Source organism: Lactuca virosa, chromosome 6 (genome assembly GCF_052849685.1).
Source record: "Lactuca virosa cultivar CGN04683 chromosome 6, Lactuca_virosa_CGN04683_v6, whole genome shotgun sequence".
NCBI lineage: Eukaryota > Viridiplantae > Streptophyta > Magnoliopsida > Asterales > Asteraceae > Lactuca > Lactuca virosa.
Genome location: NC_136431.1, coordinates 35,813,828 through 35,831,005, shown reverse-complemented (window position 1 = coordinate 35,831,005; position 17,178 = coordinate 35,813,828).

Sequence of the window (17,178 nt, the reverse complement as noted above, 5' to 3'; positions counted from 1 at the left end):
TTTCAATTCTATACGAGTAAAACCGCTACGTATAAATCTATTTCAATTCTATACGAGTAAGTAGAATAGGTATAGTGTTCTACTTAATATACAAGTAATATACCTACCCGATTTTTATACTTAAAGTATAAGTCCTTGGGAAACTTATACTTAACATTTATACTTGTATATCGACAAAGTATAATGATTCTAAAATTTGCTTCCATGAGCCTGTAACTGCTGCTTTGACATAATACCTCTGATAAAACCCACTCATGATTTCCATGAGGACAACCCACTCATGATTTCCATGAGGACAACCCACTCATGATTTCCATGAGGGACACCGCACGCTTCATCTATGCCGGAACAAATAACAAATAAAAGGATAGTTCGTCACTCGCTTAAATTTGATTGTAGCTAGCAACCACGAGTGGGGTTGTCAACCCGTATACTATTTATACACGACTTCCTCGCTCACACGGGATTAACGGTTACAGTTCAGAGGATTTCTGCAAAGATCCCCAATCTTAGTTGATGAATACAATTACTCATGTAGACTTCAACGGCTTCCTATAGCTCTAACAACAAAAGCATTTTCATGTCTAAAACCCTAAGTTATTAGACTATGCTTTTAAACATTACTCCTAAGTTCGAATTACTTTAGGCAGTACAACAGCAATAACTTGGGGAAAAACCAGGTTTTATCATAAAACCAACAACAACATATTACATACCAAGTTTTATCTTGTCATAAAACTAACAATAACAACATATAGCATACCAAGTTTTACCTTGACATAAAACCAATAATAGCAACATACTTTATAAATTAACATATAGAACTTCAGAATATAAGTTCAGAACTATATCGCACACAACATATATATAGAATCCTAAGTATAACTCAAGATCTACATTAGTATAATAACATGCTAACAAGTTGATAATAGTTGTATATATTCAAAATATTATATTTCAACAACTATATCCCGGTTAATATAACTATCTACGTTGATACTAATATACTATCATATAGACATAATATTAACGTGTATACAATATTTAGCATGCGTTTTGCCCCGAAAATATTAAAAAGTGGGGCCGTGAAACTCACCCTAGTAGCGTGATTTTATGTAATCTAAGCAGAAATGGTCAGCGGTTCGAGATCGTCGGGCTCGGGATGCGAAATGGCCTCAACAAACGAGAGAGAGAAGAAGAGATTAGGTTTACTAAGCCTTGGGGTCGAAAGGGCTATTTATGGCTGATTTTGTCCCTCTCACGTCGTGAGAATTAAGACTCACGTCGTGAGCCATGGCAAGAGTCATCCCGTAGCCTTAACGCGTGTTTTCTAGCCTCGATTCGTGTCTTGCAGCGTCCTCAAGTCGTGAGAAATCCTTGCTCACGTCGTGAGCTTTTGGGTTATCGTTCCGTAGACTTCTAGCTTCGAAATGTGGCGTTTTGACTCCTCACATCGTGAGTTTTTATGCTCATGTCGTGAGTTCAGTCAGATTAGGGTTTCTGACACGTGTCATGCTCTCAGACAGTTGTAACTTAGGAAGGCCATAACTTTTGCATACGAACTCCGTTTTTGACGTTCTATATATCCACGCGTAGGTAATTCCGAGTAATACAACTTTCTTTTGGATTCCAATAGCTAATTCTACTTTTATTTTAAGTTTCTCTTATTATAGAGATTTATAGCGTTAGGGTTTATCATAACTTCTTCATGCGAAGTCAGATTTAGACGTTCTCTATAACTTCGGAATCGTATGGACGTATACTTTGAAACTTGATTTTGGTCAACACGGACTGTGCCCATTCTGCAGTGTAAATCCAACACGGGCTGTATACTCCTCTTACTCCGAATCTAAACTTGATTTTTCCAACTTTTTCGTTCTTCGCCCGATCATCCTGAAATCTTCACCAATGCTTCCCGGCACCTCCCAAAGCGCATTCCAACCTCCGGTTTACCTGAAAAGGAAATGAAAGTGTCAAATAAGGTTGTTCTAGAGACTAACATGAATATGATGAAATGCAAGACAAATGAAGAACAATTGTGCTAAATAGATGCATAAAAGGGGTTAAAAAATGTGCAAAAAGGTGCACAAATGCACCTAACAGACATCCTGGTCTATTCTGAGACCAAGAAGCAGCACGAGCAGCATCTGAGAGAGGTATTGGAGATCCTGAGGGTGGAGAGGCTGTATGCTAAGTTCTCTAAGTGTGATTATTGGCTGCAGGAGGTACAGTTTTTGGGGCATATCATCAACCAGGAGGGTATTTCGGTTGATCCCTCCAAGGTTGAGGCAGTGATGCGGTGGGAAGTACCAAAGAATGCTTCCGAGATCCGTAGCTTCTTGGGTTTAGCGGGCTATTATCGGAGATTTATCTAGGATTTCTCCAAGATTGCGGTGCCATTGACCTGCTTGACCAAGAAGAATGTGACATTTCGGTGGGGCATGGATCAACAGTTGGCTTTCGAGACCCTAAGACGGATGTTATGCGAGGCTCCGATTCTAGTACTACTTGAGGGGTTAGATGATTTGGTGGTGTACTGTGACGCACCGATTTCAGGGTTAGGTGCGGTACTGATGCAGAGGGGGCATGTGATAGCTTACACCTCGAGGCAGTTGAAGTCTCACGAGGCGAATTACCCCACTCACGACCTGGAATTGGGGGCAGTGGTGTTTGCGCTCAAGATTTGGAGGCACTACTTGTATGGAGTGCGGTGCACCATCTATACTGATCACAAGAGTTTGAAGTATTTTATGGATCGACAGAACCTCAACATGCGACAGAGGAGGTGGTTGGACGTGCTAAAGGACTATAATTGTGAGATCCTATACCATCCAAGGAAGGCCAACGTGGTGGCCGACGCTTTGAGCCGCAAGGCGGAAGGTTCCCCGATTGGGAACGTTTGTTTGAGGATGACTGTGATGTCTCCATTGTTGGATATGATCAAGGAGGATTAGGTCGAGAGGGTGAGGAAGGAGAATTAGAAGATAGAGCGGATTCGGGGTAGTATCCTTTGTTTGTTAAGGATAGTCGTGGCCTTCTGACACAGTGTGGCTGGGTATGGGTACCGGTGACTGGAGGAGTAAGGAAGAAGATATTAGAGGAGACGCACAAGTCCAAGCTCTCTATACATCTAGGGGCTACAAAAATGTATAGAGATTTGAGACTGAGTTATTGGTGGCCCTGCATGAAGCGGGAGATCGCCTAGTTTGTGGAACGGTGCTTGACCTATAGGAAGGTCAAGGCCGAGCATCAGTGGCCTCATGGAAAGGTTCAGTCGCTACCCATTCCAATGTGGAAGTGGGAGGAGATCAATATGGACTTCATTACGATGTTACCGAGGACGGCGAGAGGTGTGGACGCCATATGGGTGATCGTAGATAGACTGACGAAGAGTGCCCACTTTATTCCGATCTCTGAGAGTATATTCGCTGAGAAGTTGGCGGATATTTATGTGCGAGAGGTGGTGGCTAGACACGGGGTGCCAGTGTCGGTAGTCTCTGTCAGGGATGTTCGGTTTACATCTAGGTTATGGAAGAAGTTCCACGAGGAACTGGGCACTCAGCTGCATTTTAGTACGATGTACCACCCCGAGACAGATGGCCAGAGTGAGAGGACGATCCAGACACTGGAGGATATGCTTCGAGCATGTGTGTTGGATTTTGGAGGGAATTGGGATACGTACCTTCCACTGGCAGATTTTTCGTATAATAACAGTTACCATGCCAGTATCGATCGACCTCCATTTGAGATGTTGTATGGTAGGAGATGTAGGACCCCAGTTTGTTGGGGCGAGGTTGCACACCGGGTCATGGGGAGCACCGAGGTAGTGCTCAAGACTACCGGGCTGATTCCGCAGGTGCGTGACCGGTTGCGGGTCGCGCAGAGTCGTCAGAAAAGTTATGCTGACCAGCGACGATCAGATCGTGAGTTCCAGGTAGGGGACTTTGTGCTTCTAAAGGTGTCGCCACGGAAGGGAGTCATTAGGTTTAGGAAGAGTGGCAAGCTAGGGATATATTAGACCGTTCAGGATCACAGCCCGGGTGGGCAAGGTGGCCTATCGCTTGGATCTGTCGGATGAGCTTAGCCAGATTCACAATACCTTCCATGTGTCAAAGCTTCGTAAGTGTGTCACAGACGAGGCGACCTTCGTCTCTCTAGACGACATTCAGGTGGATGAGAGCCTGGACTACACTGAGAGCTCTGTTGCGATTCTAGATAGGAAGACCAAGGTTCTTTGGCACAACGAAGTAAACCTGGAAAAAGTGCAATGACAACACCAAAGGGGCTCTGAATGGACATGGGAGCTGGAGGATGAGATGCGTGACCACTACCCAGACTTACTTGGGTCGGAAAACTTCGAGGACGAAGTCTAGTTCAAGTGGGGGAGATTTGTAGCACCTATTCCAAGTATTAATTTAATTTTCTAAATTTTAGGGTTTTGGTGCTGGGACTCGACGAGTTGGGTGTTCCGACTCGTCGAGTAGAGGCTATTATAGGGACGCGGAAGTTGGGTCCTACTCGACGAGTCGGAAGGCCCCAACTCGACGAGTAGGAGCTGTAAAGAGAAACCCTAATTTTTAGGGTTTTCACCCTATATAATCTCCTTAAGAACCTTGAGGCTGACCTTCCATCAGCCTCCAAACCCTAAGAATGTTTGTGCTAAACCTTAATCCCCATTCTCTTTCATTTTGTGAGCGAGAGTGACTTTTGGCGCTTAAGAAGAAGGAGGAGATCCAGCAAACCAAGCCCTCACTCTTGAGCTTGACCATCTTGTGGACTTTTATAAGTCTTCAAGACTCGATTTTTATCTTAGAATATGGCTAGATCTTGAGTTTACCCTTCATTTCCTATCATTCTTGTTGATTGCATGCATGGGGTTCATAAAGTTTGCAACTTTATGGATCTCCAGGGCAAAATAGTCCCAAGGTCGGCTAGATCTAGCTTTTGGTCAAGCAAGGATGCCATGCAAGGGTTTTTAGAGTATATTTCCCCTTTTTGGCCATTTTGACTTAAAGACATGCATTGGACATGTATGTCCATAAAGCCTCCATTTTTGGAACGTTTTGAGGACTAGAAACTCTTCTAGAAAGGAGGGATTCCAGATCCCTAGAGTCTTGGACCACATGGCAAAGCTTTTGAGCTTTCCAACCTTTGATAAGGGCCTTAGAGCATTCGGAGTGGTTCTAGAAGGTAAAGTTGGAAACTTTATCCTTCTAGACACCTTAGGGTTTCAGATCTAAGCCATGGAGTCCCTGCATTCGGTGTATCATCATAGTAAGCAAACAGCGAGGGGGACTGGACGAGTTACCCTGGTGACTCGACGAGTCGGATCAGGTTTCCCCGTCCACTGGATATCAAGTGAACTCGTCGAGTTGATGAAGCAACTCGGCGAGTTGGCTAGGGTTTGTTCAGTTTTTCTGGACTCTATAGGAACTCGACGAGTTGCTGGATGCACTCGACGAGTTGCTGGATGCACTCGACGAGTTGAGGTCAACATGGACTGTTCACCTTAACTATCGACCTTGACTTTGACCAGGGTTGACTTTGAGGGTAATTATGGGATTATGACAAGTTAATCACATAATGATTATAGGCAGTTGAGTTGGAGCAACACGTGGGACATATCTTATTCTAGCTTGTCAGTTCAACATTCGAGAGGTGAGTCTTCTTACCATACCAATGGGTCTACGGCACCAAGGCCGACCTTTTTTATAATATGTCGTGCACTAACTGTAGTAGAGATATGCGGTATGATAGTTAGCTTTATGGTAAGTGGTATGCTAGAGATTATGTATGTTATTGCATGGAAGACCCCGGGGGGAGCCCGTGGTAGTTGGATATAAGACCATGTGGGGGAGCCCGTGGCATTCCTAGGTGAAGACCATGTGGGGGAGCCCATGGCATGATGGTATAAGACCCTGGGGGGAGCCCACGACATCCTTATATGTTTATGTATGTGTAGGTAGTATGATAGATACCTTTGTGATATATGATATGCTAGTTGATTATGTATGTTACTGCATGGAAGACCACGGGGGGAGCCCGTGGCAGTTGGATATAAGACCATGTGGGAAAGCCCATGTCATTCCTAGGTAAAGACCATGGGGGGAGCCCATGGCATGAAGGTATAAGACCCCGGCGGGAGCCCACGACATCCTTATATGTTGTATGCATGGCTTATGTGATATATGTAGCTTTTATAGCTAATATGATATGTGTTATGTGGATTGTGTGTAGGGTATGCTATGGGGGACTCACTAAGCATTAGCTTACAGTTTGTGAATTTGTTTCAGGTACATCTAAGCCCAATGGTAAGGGCAATGCTTGATGGCGCGACGTGCACTCTCTCAGATACTTTTATGGGACACTCTTATGTTTTGAAATAAAATTGTAATTGATATGAGTTTTGATAACAATTGTATTTGGATTTCGTGGTTTGTGGGAATGTGTTTTGGTTAATAAAAAATGAAAAATTTCCTGTGAAAAATTGGGTCGTTACATGTATGAAGGTAAAAAAAAACACTTATAAGAGCTTCATCATAACATACCTGTTATGAAGAAGAGGAATGACACATTAAGAATCGAGTTAGGCACAGAGGTTGTAACAACACCTTCGAATCTCATCGATTTGGATTTGCCGCTAGCTAGATCTCATAGATCACGCCTCTTCTGTTTCTGACACACATAGGTCTGGCCTCACCGATCGTTGGTGGTGTTGCAGCCGTCGTTGGTGGTGACAATTAGTTGCAAAAATCACAGAGCACGATGCTACTGGTGGATCTAGTGGCTCAAAGGTGGTTTGATGGCGGTGGATTTGGTAGATCTAGAGCATAAATCACATATCTAGATGGCGACAACGGTTCCGTTTTGGAGTTCATCGAAACTCCTTCATCTGAACACTAGATCTCATTAGAATTACTTTGATCTCCCGGGAAATCCTTTTAAATCTCGAGATCTGGTTGAACAAACAAAAGATATGAAGACAAAAAAATTTAGATTTGGAGGCAAACATCATAGATCTGGAGCCATAGCTCATAGATCTGCAGAAAAGAGTGTGTGTCAGTGATGACTATGGATGTTCAGATGCGAAGGTGGTGGCTATGGCGTGACATCGAAAGTAGGATGAGATGTTCTGATCAGAATATGAGAAAGTGCACCAGATCAAAGTTACTAGTGGTGGTGGAGATGTCGTCGTTGGTGGTGACGACGCCGTCAGAGGCGATGGTGGAGGTGGTAGTGTTCATCACATGTTGTAAGGTTGTAGAAAAGGAAGAGATAAGTTTTCTTTTCTTAGAGAATCTATAGTAGAGAGAAGACAATTAGGTAGGTGAAAGTGTATGGAATGTGTGTAATAAAATATGAAAGTGGGTTTTACTTTTTAGTTATTTACATTCTTGCCACTTTTTATTTTGTTAGTAATAGACAAAAGTACCATTTTAATAAGTTTTGTAAACATTTATTGTAGAATTGACAAATATACCTTAATAAAAAAGTTCTTAAACGGTTGTTAACATTTTAAGGTTCTCATTTTATCTTTTCATTATACATATATATATATATATATATATATATATATATATATATATATATATATATATATATATCCAAAGGTTTGATATACATTTAACCATAAACATACCTACGAAATACTTTGATATACTACAACTATATAATAAAATACATCAAACTCCAAACGAATTTGATTAAAGAGATTTGAACCAATTTAAAGACGAAAAAAATAATATTAATATATTGTTTGTTTTGTGTTTAATGCTTTCTATTGTCTATCATATTAAAATGCTTAACAGTTAAACGAAATTAAAATTCATTTATTATTTTTTTTATATATTTTAAGGTTTATTTTTATTTAAATTATAATTTATATTTAAATTAGTTTATTATTAAGAAATTGTTTATTTTTAATAGTCAAATATTTATTAAAATTTATAAATTACTTGTAGATGTAGCCGTATGGATTATTTAAAAAAAAAACTGCTTTTAACATAATATGATATGAAGTATTGCAAAAGTTCAAGTGTTTTGGAACAATATTATACTTGTGGATGGTCTTATCACCCTTATGGTACAACAAATCAAACTCCACATAATCAATATTTAGGTTGACTGATTTTAGGTATGTAATTTTTTTTTTAAATTAAATGAAAAATAAAGAGCGTGCTATTTTTAGAAAAAATGGCAGATGTTTTAATATTAAGTTGAACTCGAGAACTTTTAAATTTAAAGGCTATGAGTCGATTTGAATACCAAGTCAAACAATACTCTTTCTCCCACTACCCATTCTATTTACTTTGAACATGACTACCTATTGACTTGGACTCCGAAACTTCTAAATATAAAGTCTACTGTTTAAAATCAACGATGCATACCTTATTAGTTTCTAACAACCAATGTCATTTATCATGAATAATTTTAAAGAGATTGAGTAATCTAACCATTTTTTAACATTGTTTTAAAAATAATAATGATAAATTTTATTTTATTTTTGAAAAATGTCAACAAAGTCCGGAATGGGTCGTTCCGGACCCATACACAACCCTACTATATTGTGGGTCCCCTAATAAATATTATTTTGGAGTTCATTTCGAATGGACTAATATCACACTCTATTTCGGACTCCATTTCAAACTTAGTTCTGTCAAATTCAACTATAAATGTCTTTTTCTAGCGATGAAGAGTATCATTTTTATATGTAAGTTAGTAGCATCTTTATAATTATGTATTTAATTTAGATTATATGTTAAAACCTAGATAATTTATGTAGTTATATTGATATTGTTTGTTTTTAAGTGATTTTTAGTGGTTTAGAGTCAATTATACGATTACATTTGGTTATATATGTATGCTAGATCAATAAATCTTAGAAATATCCTAAATTTGACTTGTCCGGAACGAATCCGGAATGTGTATAACATGTCCGAAATACGTAGGATATGTACATAATACGAAGAACTGTTCCGGAATGTGGGTTCATAATCTTTTTATCCGGAATTGTGATTCAAAATGTGTTGATACAGAATACGATATTCAGGAATGTCTTCCGAAACATACATACAAATGCCTAAATAATGATTCTTTTGATTGTATCATGACAAAACATATGAAGTGGTTGTGAATCTGCAAGCCTGAACTCTGGCAGTAAATCATGGCTCGGTTACAACTCAGACCGATTTGTGCGGGCATGTCCAGGGCATAATGTTTTGGTGATTATGTTTAAATGTCGATGGGTGTGGAATATCACCATTTACTCTGTCATTATCTTATGTGCAAGGAGTATACTACTTTACCTCCAGTTGACCTACATGAACTTCTATTTCTGTTACACGACTATCAGGTTTGCTTTGACATGTAAGCATTCTGTCTGATTACCGGCTTGCGGTTCGGGGACTATTTATCCCGAGTTCTGATTTTGCCCAATTCAGACAACGTGTATTTTCATTTGTGTCGCCATCACGTTTAGTGAGATTGGTTGAACTTATGCATGTGTTCAATGACTTACTTCATCATTTAGATGCCGCATACACTTTGAGAGTCTCCCTGTTGTATGTGTTAGAGCAGGGATTTTGTGGGAAGTACCCTTGACAACCAGTTACTAATGATATTCTTGCAATTGTCTTTAATTTTGATGAGTTTAACATATATATATATATATATATATATATATATACATTATATCAAATTATACATATATTAATTAAGTGTAATTGTTGACACAGGTACCCATGGGGTAGAGTGATATGGTATTTCACTTATAAATAGTTGTGTGCTCTCTTTGATCAGATTGGAGGGCATTTGAACCCTACTAAGCTAAGAGTCGACAGTAGACCTACATATAATGTTCAAAGATCTGTTTATGCATTTTAGGTATGTCCACTATGTTTCATAATACTTTTTAAGCAACTAGTATTGTAAATTTATTATGTTAGGTAGTTGTTGACATCTTAATTTTGTAGATTTAGATCATGGAGACATTTGCCAATAGTAGTATAATTGGTTTCCCTGTACCAGGTGTTATCCCTCGGGCAGTTGCTGTAACACCCCAAAAAATTTCAAACTTTTTCAAATGCTATGGTTTTAAAACATTCGGGTATTATCCTGCTTTTCACAAAAAAATTGGTCCCACAAAAATGTTTACAAACTAAAACAGTGGGTGTTACCATTAAACATCAATACAACCATAACAAACAAATATGAATTACATCGATGCCTTAAAAAGGAACATGACAAGTTCCATTCCTTTCCTATCTCATGGCTTCTACTTCCATCTAACATCTTTCTCCTTGAATTTAACATGGGATACATGACATTAAAAAGAGATATGTAAAACAATAATGTCTCTTGAGCTATGCGGGTTTGTGACCCAAAACATTTATCACATATTCATCAAAAAATTTCATATTTTCGAAACATATTTCAAATAGGCATTTCCACATTCCGTTCCATATCAAAACATTTCATCTTTGTAAAACATATTTCAAATAGACATTTTTCCACATTTCGTTCCGTATCAAAACATTTTATTACTCATATCATAATTCAAAAGTCATTTCTTTTCACATTTCATTCCTTCTTTCATTAAGGGCTAATTCTGGTGTGAACCGTTGCCATTTTTATAATTAGGGCCTAGCAATATCCCCAAGTCTATACCAAGGTGGAAAGAACAAAATCAGTCCACCAAGGCATCATTTCCGTTAGGACATCTATCTCGCAAAGAGGAAGTGTCACCCCGATAGATTCCTCTATATCCCGTTATGAGGACATCATGGCTCGAGCAATATATTCTTTTCATTACTTTCCATTTATTTTCATTACATTCCATTTCTTTTCATTACTTTCCATTTCTTGCCCTTTCTTTCCATGTTTTACACATTTTATACGTTAGTATCAAAATACTCATTTCAAAGTTAAGCATCTATACATTTCAAAACATTTCAAACACGTTATCAAAACATTCGTTCTTCCAAAATGTTTTTTTATTTCAAAAATATTCTTGTGTTCAAGACATTCTTTCAAAACATTCTTTCCAAAAGAATTTAACACTTTCTTTTCAAAACATTTTATGTATAAAATCATTTGTATTTCATCATAATAAAATCATTTTTCCATGTACCCCAAAGTGGAAAAAATACCAACACGTACTCACCTCAATCATACGTAGGTTATCTAGTCCTCTTCTAGTTCCTTTTCCTAGAGAAATCCTCTTTAAACACTACATATACCATATATGGATATAAGTCATTAAAATGACCAAAATAACCCTGCAAGGGTTCTCAACTTTTCTTAAGCTTTAATATGATAAAGATATATGTTTAAAAGATTTCGGGAATCTTTCGGAACATAAAGGTGAAAAACAATAATTTTTTAGACAATGTTCACTATACTAACAGTAGAGTTTACTGTAATGGTGTGTGGTTTTACCGTAACCCTACGGTGAACACTACTATGCTTCATAATGTGTAGTTTTTTCTCATTAAGGGTATGCACTTTGCATAGTTCTTGAATGACATTTCCAATTCACTTTGTACCAATTATATGGGTTTTCAAACATGGTTAGGAAGTGTTTATAGTCCATTTTGCACTTGAACATTCTAAAGTCCACAAAAATTCTTTCCACATTTTTTAAAACTCAAGAGGATGTTGTCAACTGCATGAAACCATAACTAATCTCATTTTAAACAACTAATCTAACTATGGAATGCTTAATTTCATTCCATATTCCCAAATTCCCCTTTGGGCCAAAACAATCACTATTGCTAGAACCTTACCAGTATCCCTTCATGTTTGTGTTCCAATATCTTCCCTAGAGTGTCAATTCATGTTCATGAATGTCATTCAATTCTTAGATGTCAAACTTTATGTAGTAATCCATATATTTACCAAAATACCCTTCTGACCAAATATTCCATAAATTCAACTAGTAATCATTCAAGTCTTCTTGTTCTTGCATTCAAATCATATTATTAGTATCAAATTGTATTCATGAGTATCAGATACTCATCAAATTCTCATCAACAAAGGATTCCATTGTTTTCATCACATTTCACTCAATTCCATTCCAATTAAAGCATAAACATTATTCTACCATCATTGATGAATTTATGGTCAGAACTTATCGAATCAACTCGTCGAGTTCTACCATAAACAGAAACGGGACAACTCACTTCGACTCGTTGAGCCCCTCCCTAGACTCGTCGAGTCCCTCTGTCTGTTTGGGCCATCTTAACAGATTAAGCCCTTAAATCTCAGTTCTGAACCCCAACTTTGTCTATAAGCTGGAAATGACCTCATAAGGGTAAAGTTTCCAACTTTACCCACTCCTAGTCCTTCTTAATGGGTTTAGCTCAAAACCCTAGCTCCTTAAGGCATAAATCTTTGTCCAACAACCTTATTACTCCAATCCAAAATAGAAGAACCAAGATCTAAGCCCTAGACACCCAGTAAACACGTAAAGCCTCAACCTGTACTTCCATGCATGGCCCTTTGGGGCTTAAAAGGCCATAACAACATCCTTAGGGGGAGAAATTAAAAAAAAAGCAAAACAAAACAAACAAAACAAAAAAAATTTATAAAATTTCAAAAATACAAAAATATTTTAATTTATGTTTTTATTTCTTTTTCAGAAAAATAAAAAATCCAAAAATAGTGTTTTTGAGCGTATTTTACTTTTATTTTTATTTCTTAGTGTGCTAAGTTTACTTTTTTTTTTTATGTTTATCTCAGAATTTTCATTTGTCTTGAAAAGTGAATTCAGGAGAAGATGAGACTCAAGGAGAATGTATCAAAATATTCTGAGCATGGAGAAGAAACCTGAAAATGAAAAGGAATTGACGGTTATTACACTTCACACTACTTTCACAAGAAATTGACGGAAAATTCAAATGCGAGTGATAGACTCTTCTATATTGAGACATATACCAGTCTTTCACCATGACCAATGTGAAACACCCAAACATTCTTCACCTATATCTAAATTTTTCTCCATCAAATCACTTCCACGTACCGGTACCCCTTGAGGTTCGAGTATAAAACAACTCGGCTGGAGGTTGCCAAAAAGTCTGTGTTTATGATCTTAGATGTCCTTGTCACCATTAATTCTGAATTTATGGTGAACATTTTTTTAATGTTCTAGATTTCACCCATGAATTGACGGATAATGGCTCATACCTGGTGTGACATTGTACAAAATGCCAATCAGGCAGTTTCTTTTTAAGAACTGTTGTATCTAAGGAATTGAAAGTCTGAAACGGTACAAATTGTCAGATTGGTCTTGTCATCTTTCTCTACCTAAGAACTGTCACGACACCAGGGCGATTCACCCAAAAGGGAAACAGGTATCGCTGAACGTCTCGCCAAGGGCCAAGTTAACTCGTTAACTTGATGACTGTATTGAGATCTATGATCAATGATATACATGGGCTAACATTAAAACTAGCCACGAGTAGTTCTCCGATACTCAACAAATCGCAGTGCGTTCCTCCGTGTTCACACAGATACTGCGAGAAGTCTCTTCTGGTGAGAAGGGTCTTTATGATTCTTTCTGTGATCCATAGGGACTTTTTAGTCACGGTTACTTCTCAAGGCGCATCGGTGATCATTCAAGAACATTCATTCGAAGGAACTAGAAGTGAAGATCATTTTTCAACATTCAATCTTTCAACTCCAGAAGCAAGGTGAAGCTGACTTGAAGATTATGTGACAGATTGCATTGAAGCCTCCTCAATCAATTTGCTGCTATTCATGAACCTGCTGAAGTGATCCAGAAGATTAGCTCTCTCTTTTGTTCTCTCTGAAGATTCTCAAGCTGAAAGCGCTATCTTTCAAAAATCGGTACATCAAGCCTCTTCACCCAACGTGCGTTCAATGTCAAATTTTGAAGAAAAGCCCAAATGCTCAAGATGAAGTCATTTATTGAAGATTCATCAAGTTCGTCTTGAAGTTGTGAAGAAATTGAAGATTAAATCTGAAGCCAAGCTCCACATGAAGATTGACAAGAAAAGCCAACTACATTTTTAGGGGGAGTTTGTTGGGTCAATTAGAAAAGAAAGCTATAAACCAAGGGGGAGATTGTTGGGTTAAAAATATGGTTTATACTTTGCTTTTCTAGGCTTTAATAGTTTTCGGTTATGTAATATGTGTTTGCAGTTGTGTGTTCACGGACCAAGTGGGTGTTTACGACCGTGAACTGGTTCACGGCCGTGAACCTGTTCACGGCCCATCTCTCATATAAATAGATGTCAGGTAGTAGAGAGTGTACGGCTAATAGAGTGGAGAGCATATTGTAGAGAGATAAAGTTAGAAAGAACAAGAGTGGGTGTGAGAGAATCTTATGTGTTGGAGCATCAATCTTATTGAATATATCGTAGATTCATATTATTCTTCTTCTCCTTCTTCTCTATTTTGATCTGCCATCATCCAATTGATTGGGATTCCACACCATCAATTGGATCTGATTGATACACAAGCAAATTTAGGACTTACAGACTCCAATGGCATAAAGTTTGCACTTTTATGCCTGAACAAACCTCAAAGACTTCAGATACGAAAGTATAATCAATTTGGGGCATCCATGACTCATAAATCATACTTCTTGGACAAAAACTCCACAATGGGGGCTGTAAATGAGGCCAAGGGGTAGACAATGAAATGCTTAAATAGGGTACATAAGCCCAAAATTAGGGTTTCCCAAATCCAGACCTACTCGTCGAGTAGGTCACTTAACCCGCGACCCAAAATCTACCTCTACTCGTCGAGTTCCTCCCTAGACTCGACGAGTAGCGTTCTTGATTTAGGGTTTTCTTTCCTTTCTTGGTCTTCTGGATTCCGGGTGTTACAACTCTCCCCCACTTAAACTAGACTTCGTCCTCGAAGTCCGCTACGACCACCTACTCCGCAACCACTCACAACATTCCTATACGATGCATACTCTTTCTGCTCGGTCAAATCCTCGAAGGACCGCTTCTATGGGGCTCCCGTCCGGTCTTCCTGAGCAAAAGCTGATCCTTGGAGGTAAAAACCTTTAGAGCTCTCTAATCAGTATCAATCCAGAGTACATCTCTCTTACCCAACCGACAACCTTTCCGGTACTCCGCGAGTACTTATACTTGACATGCCAAGGGGTTCACCCCTTTACTCTGCGTAGTCCACGACCTTCCCAAGGCAACTATACATAATTAACACCCTTCCTATCTCTGTGAAGGAAGATCCTTCGCTATAACAAAAACTCCAGCCACTCCCAGTGCTGGTCCATTCGCTCTTACCCACTGAATGCTTCCACTTACTATGTCCAAATGTTGAACGCTCAACTCAGCGTGAAAATCAGATAATCCTTCAAGTAGAAGATGTTGGGTTTTGTATACTACAAAATCCTATGGTGCACATACAACCCTAAATGCTTTGGATCTATGTTTTCTCTAATTATACATGTAATATTGTTTCCAAAGCATTAAGCCTACAACTAACATGCAATTGACATAAACAACATAAAATACTAGTTAGGAGTTTACCTCTTTATGTAGCTTGTAGAACTGGTTGTATTTGGCCTTTAAGAACTTAGTGCCCCAAATGTTGCACCTGAAATGGTTCGCAACACACTTTAGACAAATGATGACTTTTGAGAGAGTTTATGCACACTAAAATCGGTTATGGCTCTCCAAGAACACTCTAGCAAAACTTGTGCAACCAATTAGGCTAAAGGGTGTCATATATATAGTGTAGGAATCCAAGAGTCATGGGTAAACCCTAATACATACACTTGGGCTTATTATCCATTATCCATGATTCAAGTGGGCTAACTCTTTATGGATTCATCCATAAACTTAGTCCATCATGTATCATAAGCCCAAACCATACATATATATATATATATATATATATATATATATATATATATATATATATATATATATATAACTAATTTACATAATTAGTCCCTATTAATTTAATTAGTCTCTTTTGATCACTAAATTAATTCAAATTAATTCTTGATGAATACTAATTAAATCATATGATTTCATTTTAATATATTAGAACTTATAATATATTAATAAATCATAAATAACCTCTTCTCAAAAGTCCATCTTATCAAATTGTCGTGGTGATATGTAACCCAAATGGACCATGCTACTCTCGGGTCAAGGACATAACAATTATAGTTATGGGTTTAGACACCTAATCCAACAGTCTCCCACTTGGATAAGTCTAATAAATATTATTCCAAGTATGACTCCAAAACGCAACTAGCAATCGTAGCTCTTAAAAGCCACTGTCGAACTCTCACTTAGTCAATGACGCGTCCATTTGATAAGGTATCGTATATTCCTCCATTCTATAAGATATCATATGGACTGATACATGGATTATAATCATTCTCTCTCTCCATCTGTTGTTTCCCGATTTCTGAATTATGACGATCGACTAATTGAAGAAATCAAATCAGTCCAGGCCTGGCCAGGCACTTAGGGTTGTCATCACTAAATCATCGAGATGCCCACATATATCACTTTTATCCCTCTAAGGGAAAAAGGAATGGATAAACTTCGACTCATATGCTTGCTATATTTACTCATCAAATCACACACAACAATGCGTTTTATAACACCAAGTTACTGGTGCGTTTACACATCATCAATGTGCAACCGATTTGTAAGCTACAACTCACACGTCTCTGTTTTAAGAATATAGGATATTATCATCTCACAATCACTCGTGATAAAATCCATGAAGTGATTCAGATGAGCGTGGGTTTAATCCAATACTCAAATCTTATTACAGGAGTACTCATGAATACTACAACAAACTTGTGCTATGTCTAACACCTTAAACAATCCTACAGACCCATTCATGACAGTCTTGCCTCAATACCTACTTCCAAAGTATGATTGACTGTGGATGGTTTGAATAACCTAGTTATTCGGGAAGTCAAAACATGCAAGGTGAAACACAAGAATAATTCTAATCCTATATGGCCCCAAAACTTTTGAGTGTAAATAAAACACCTTTTATCTAATCGCCATATTGATTACTCATTATTCATTGTATAATGTTTCGAATAATCAACTTAATACTTGAATTAAAACAATAGTTATCCCATGCTCCAAGCATGCACACTATGTTTGCCTATGGTCATTTCTTTGTGAAATAGATCAATTGATAACATTTCAA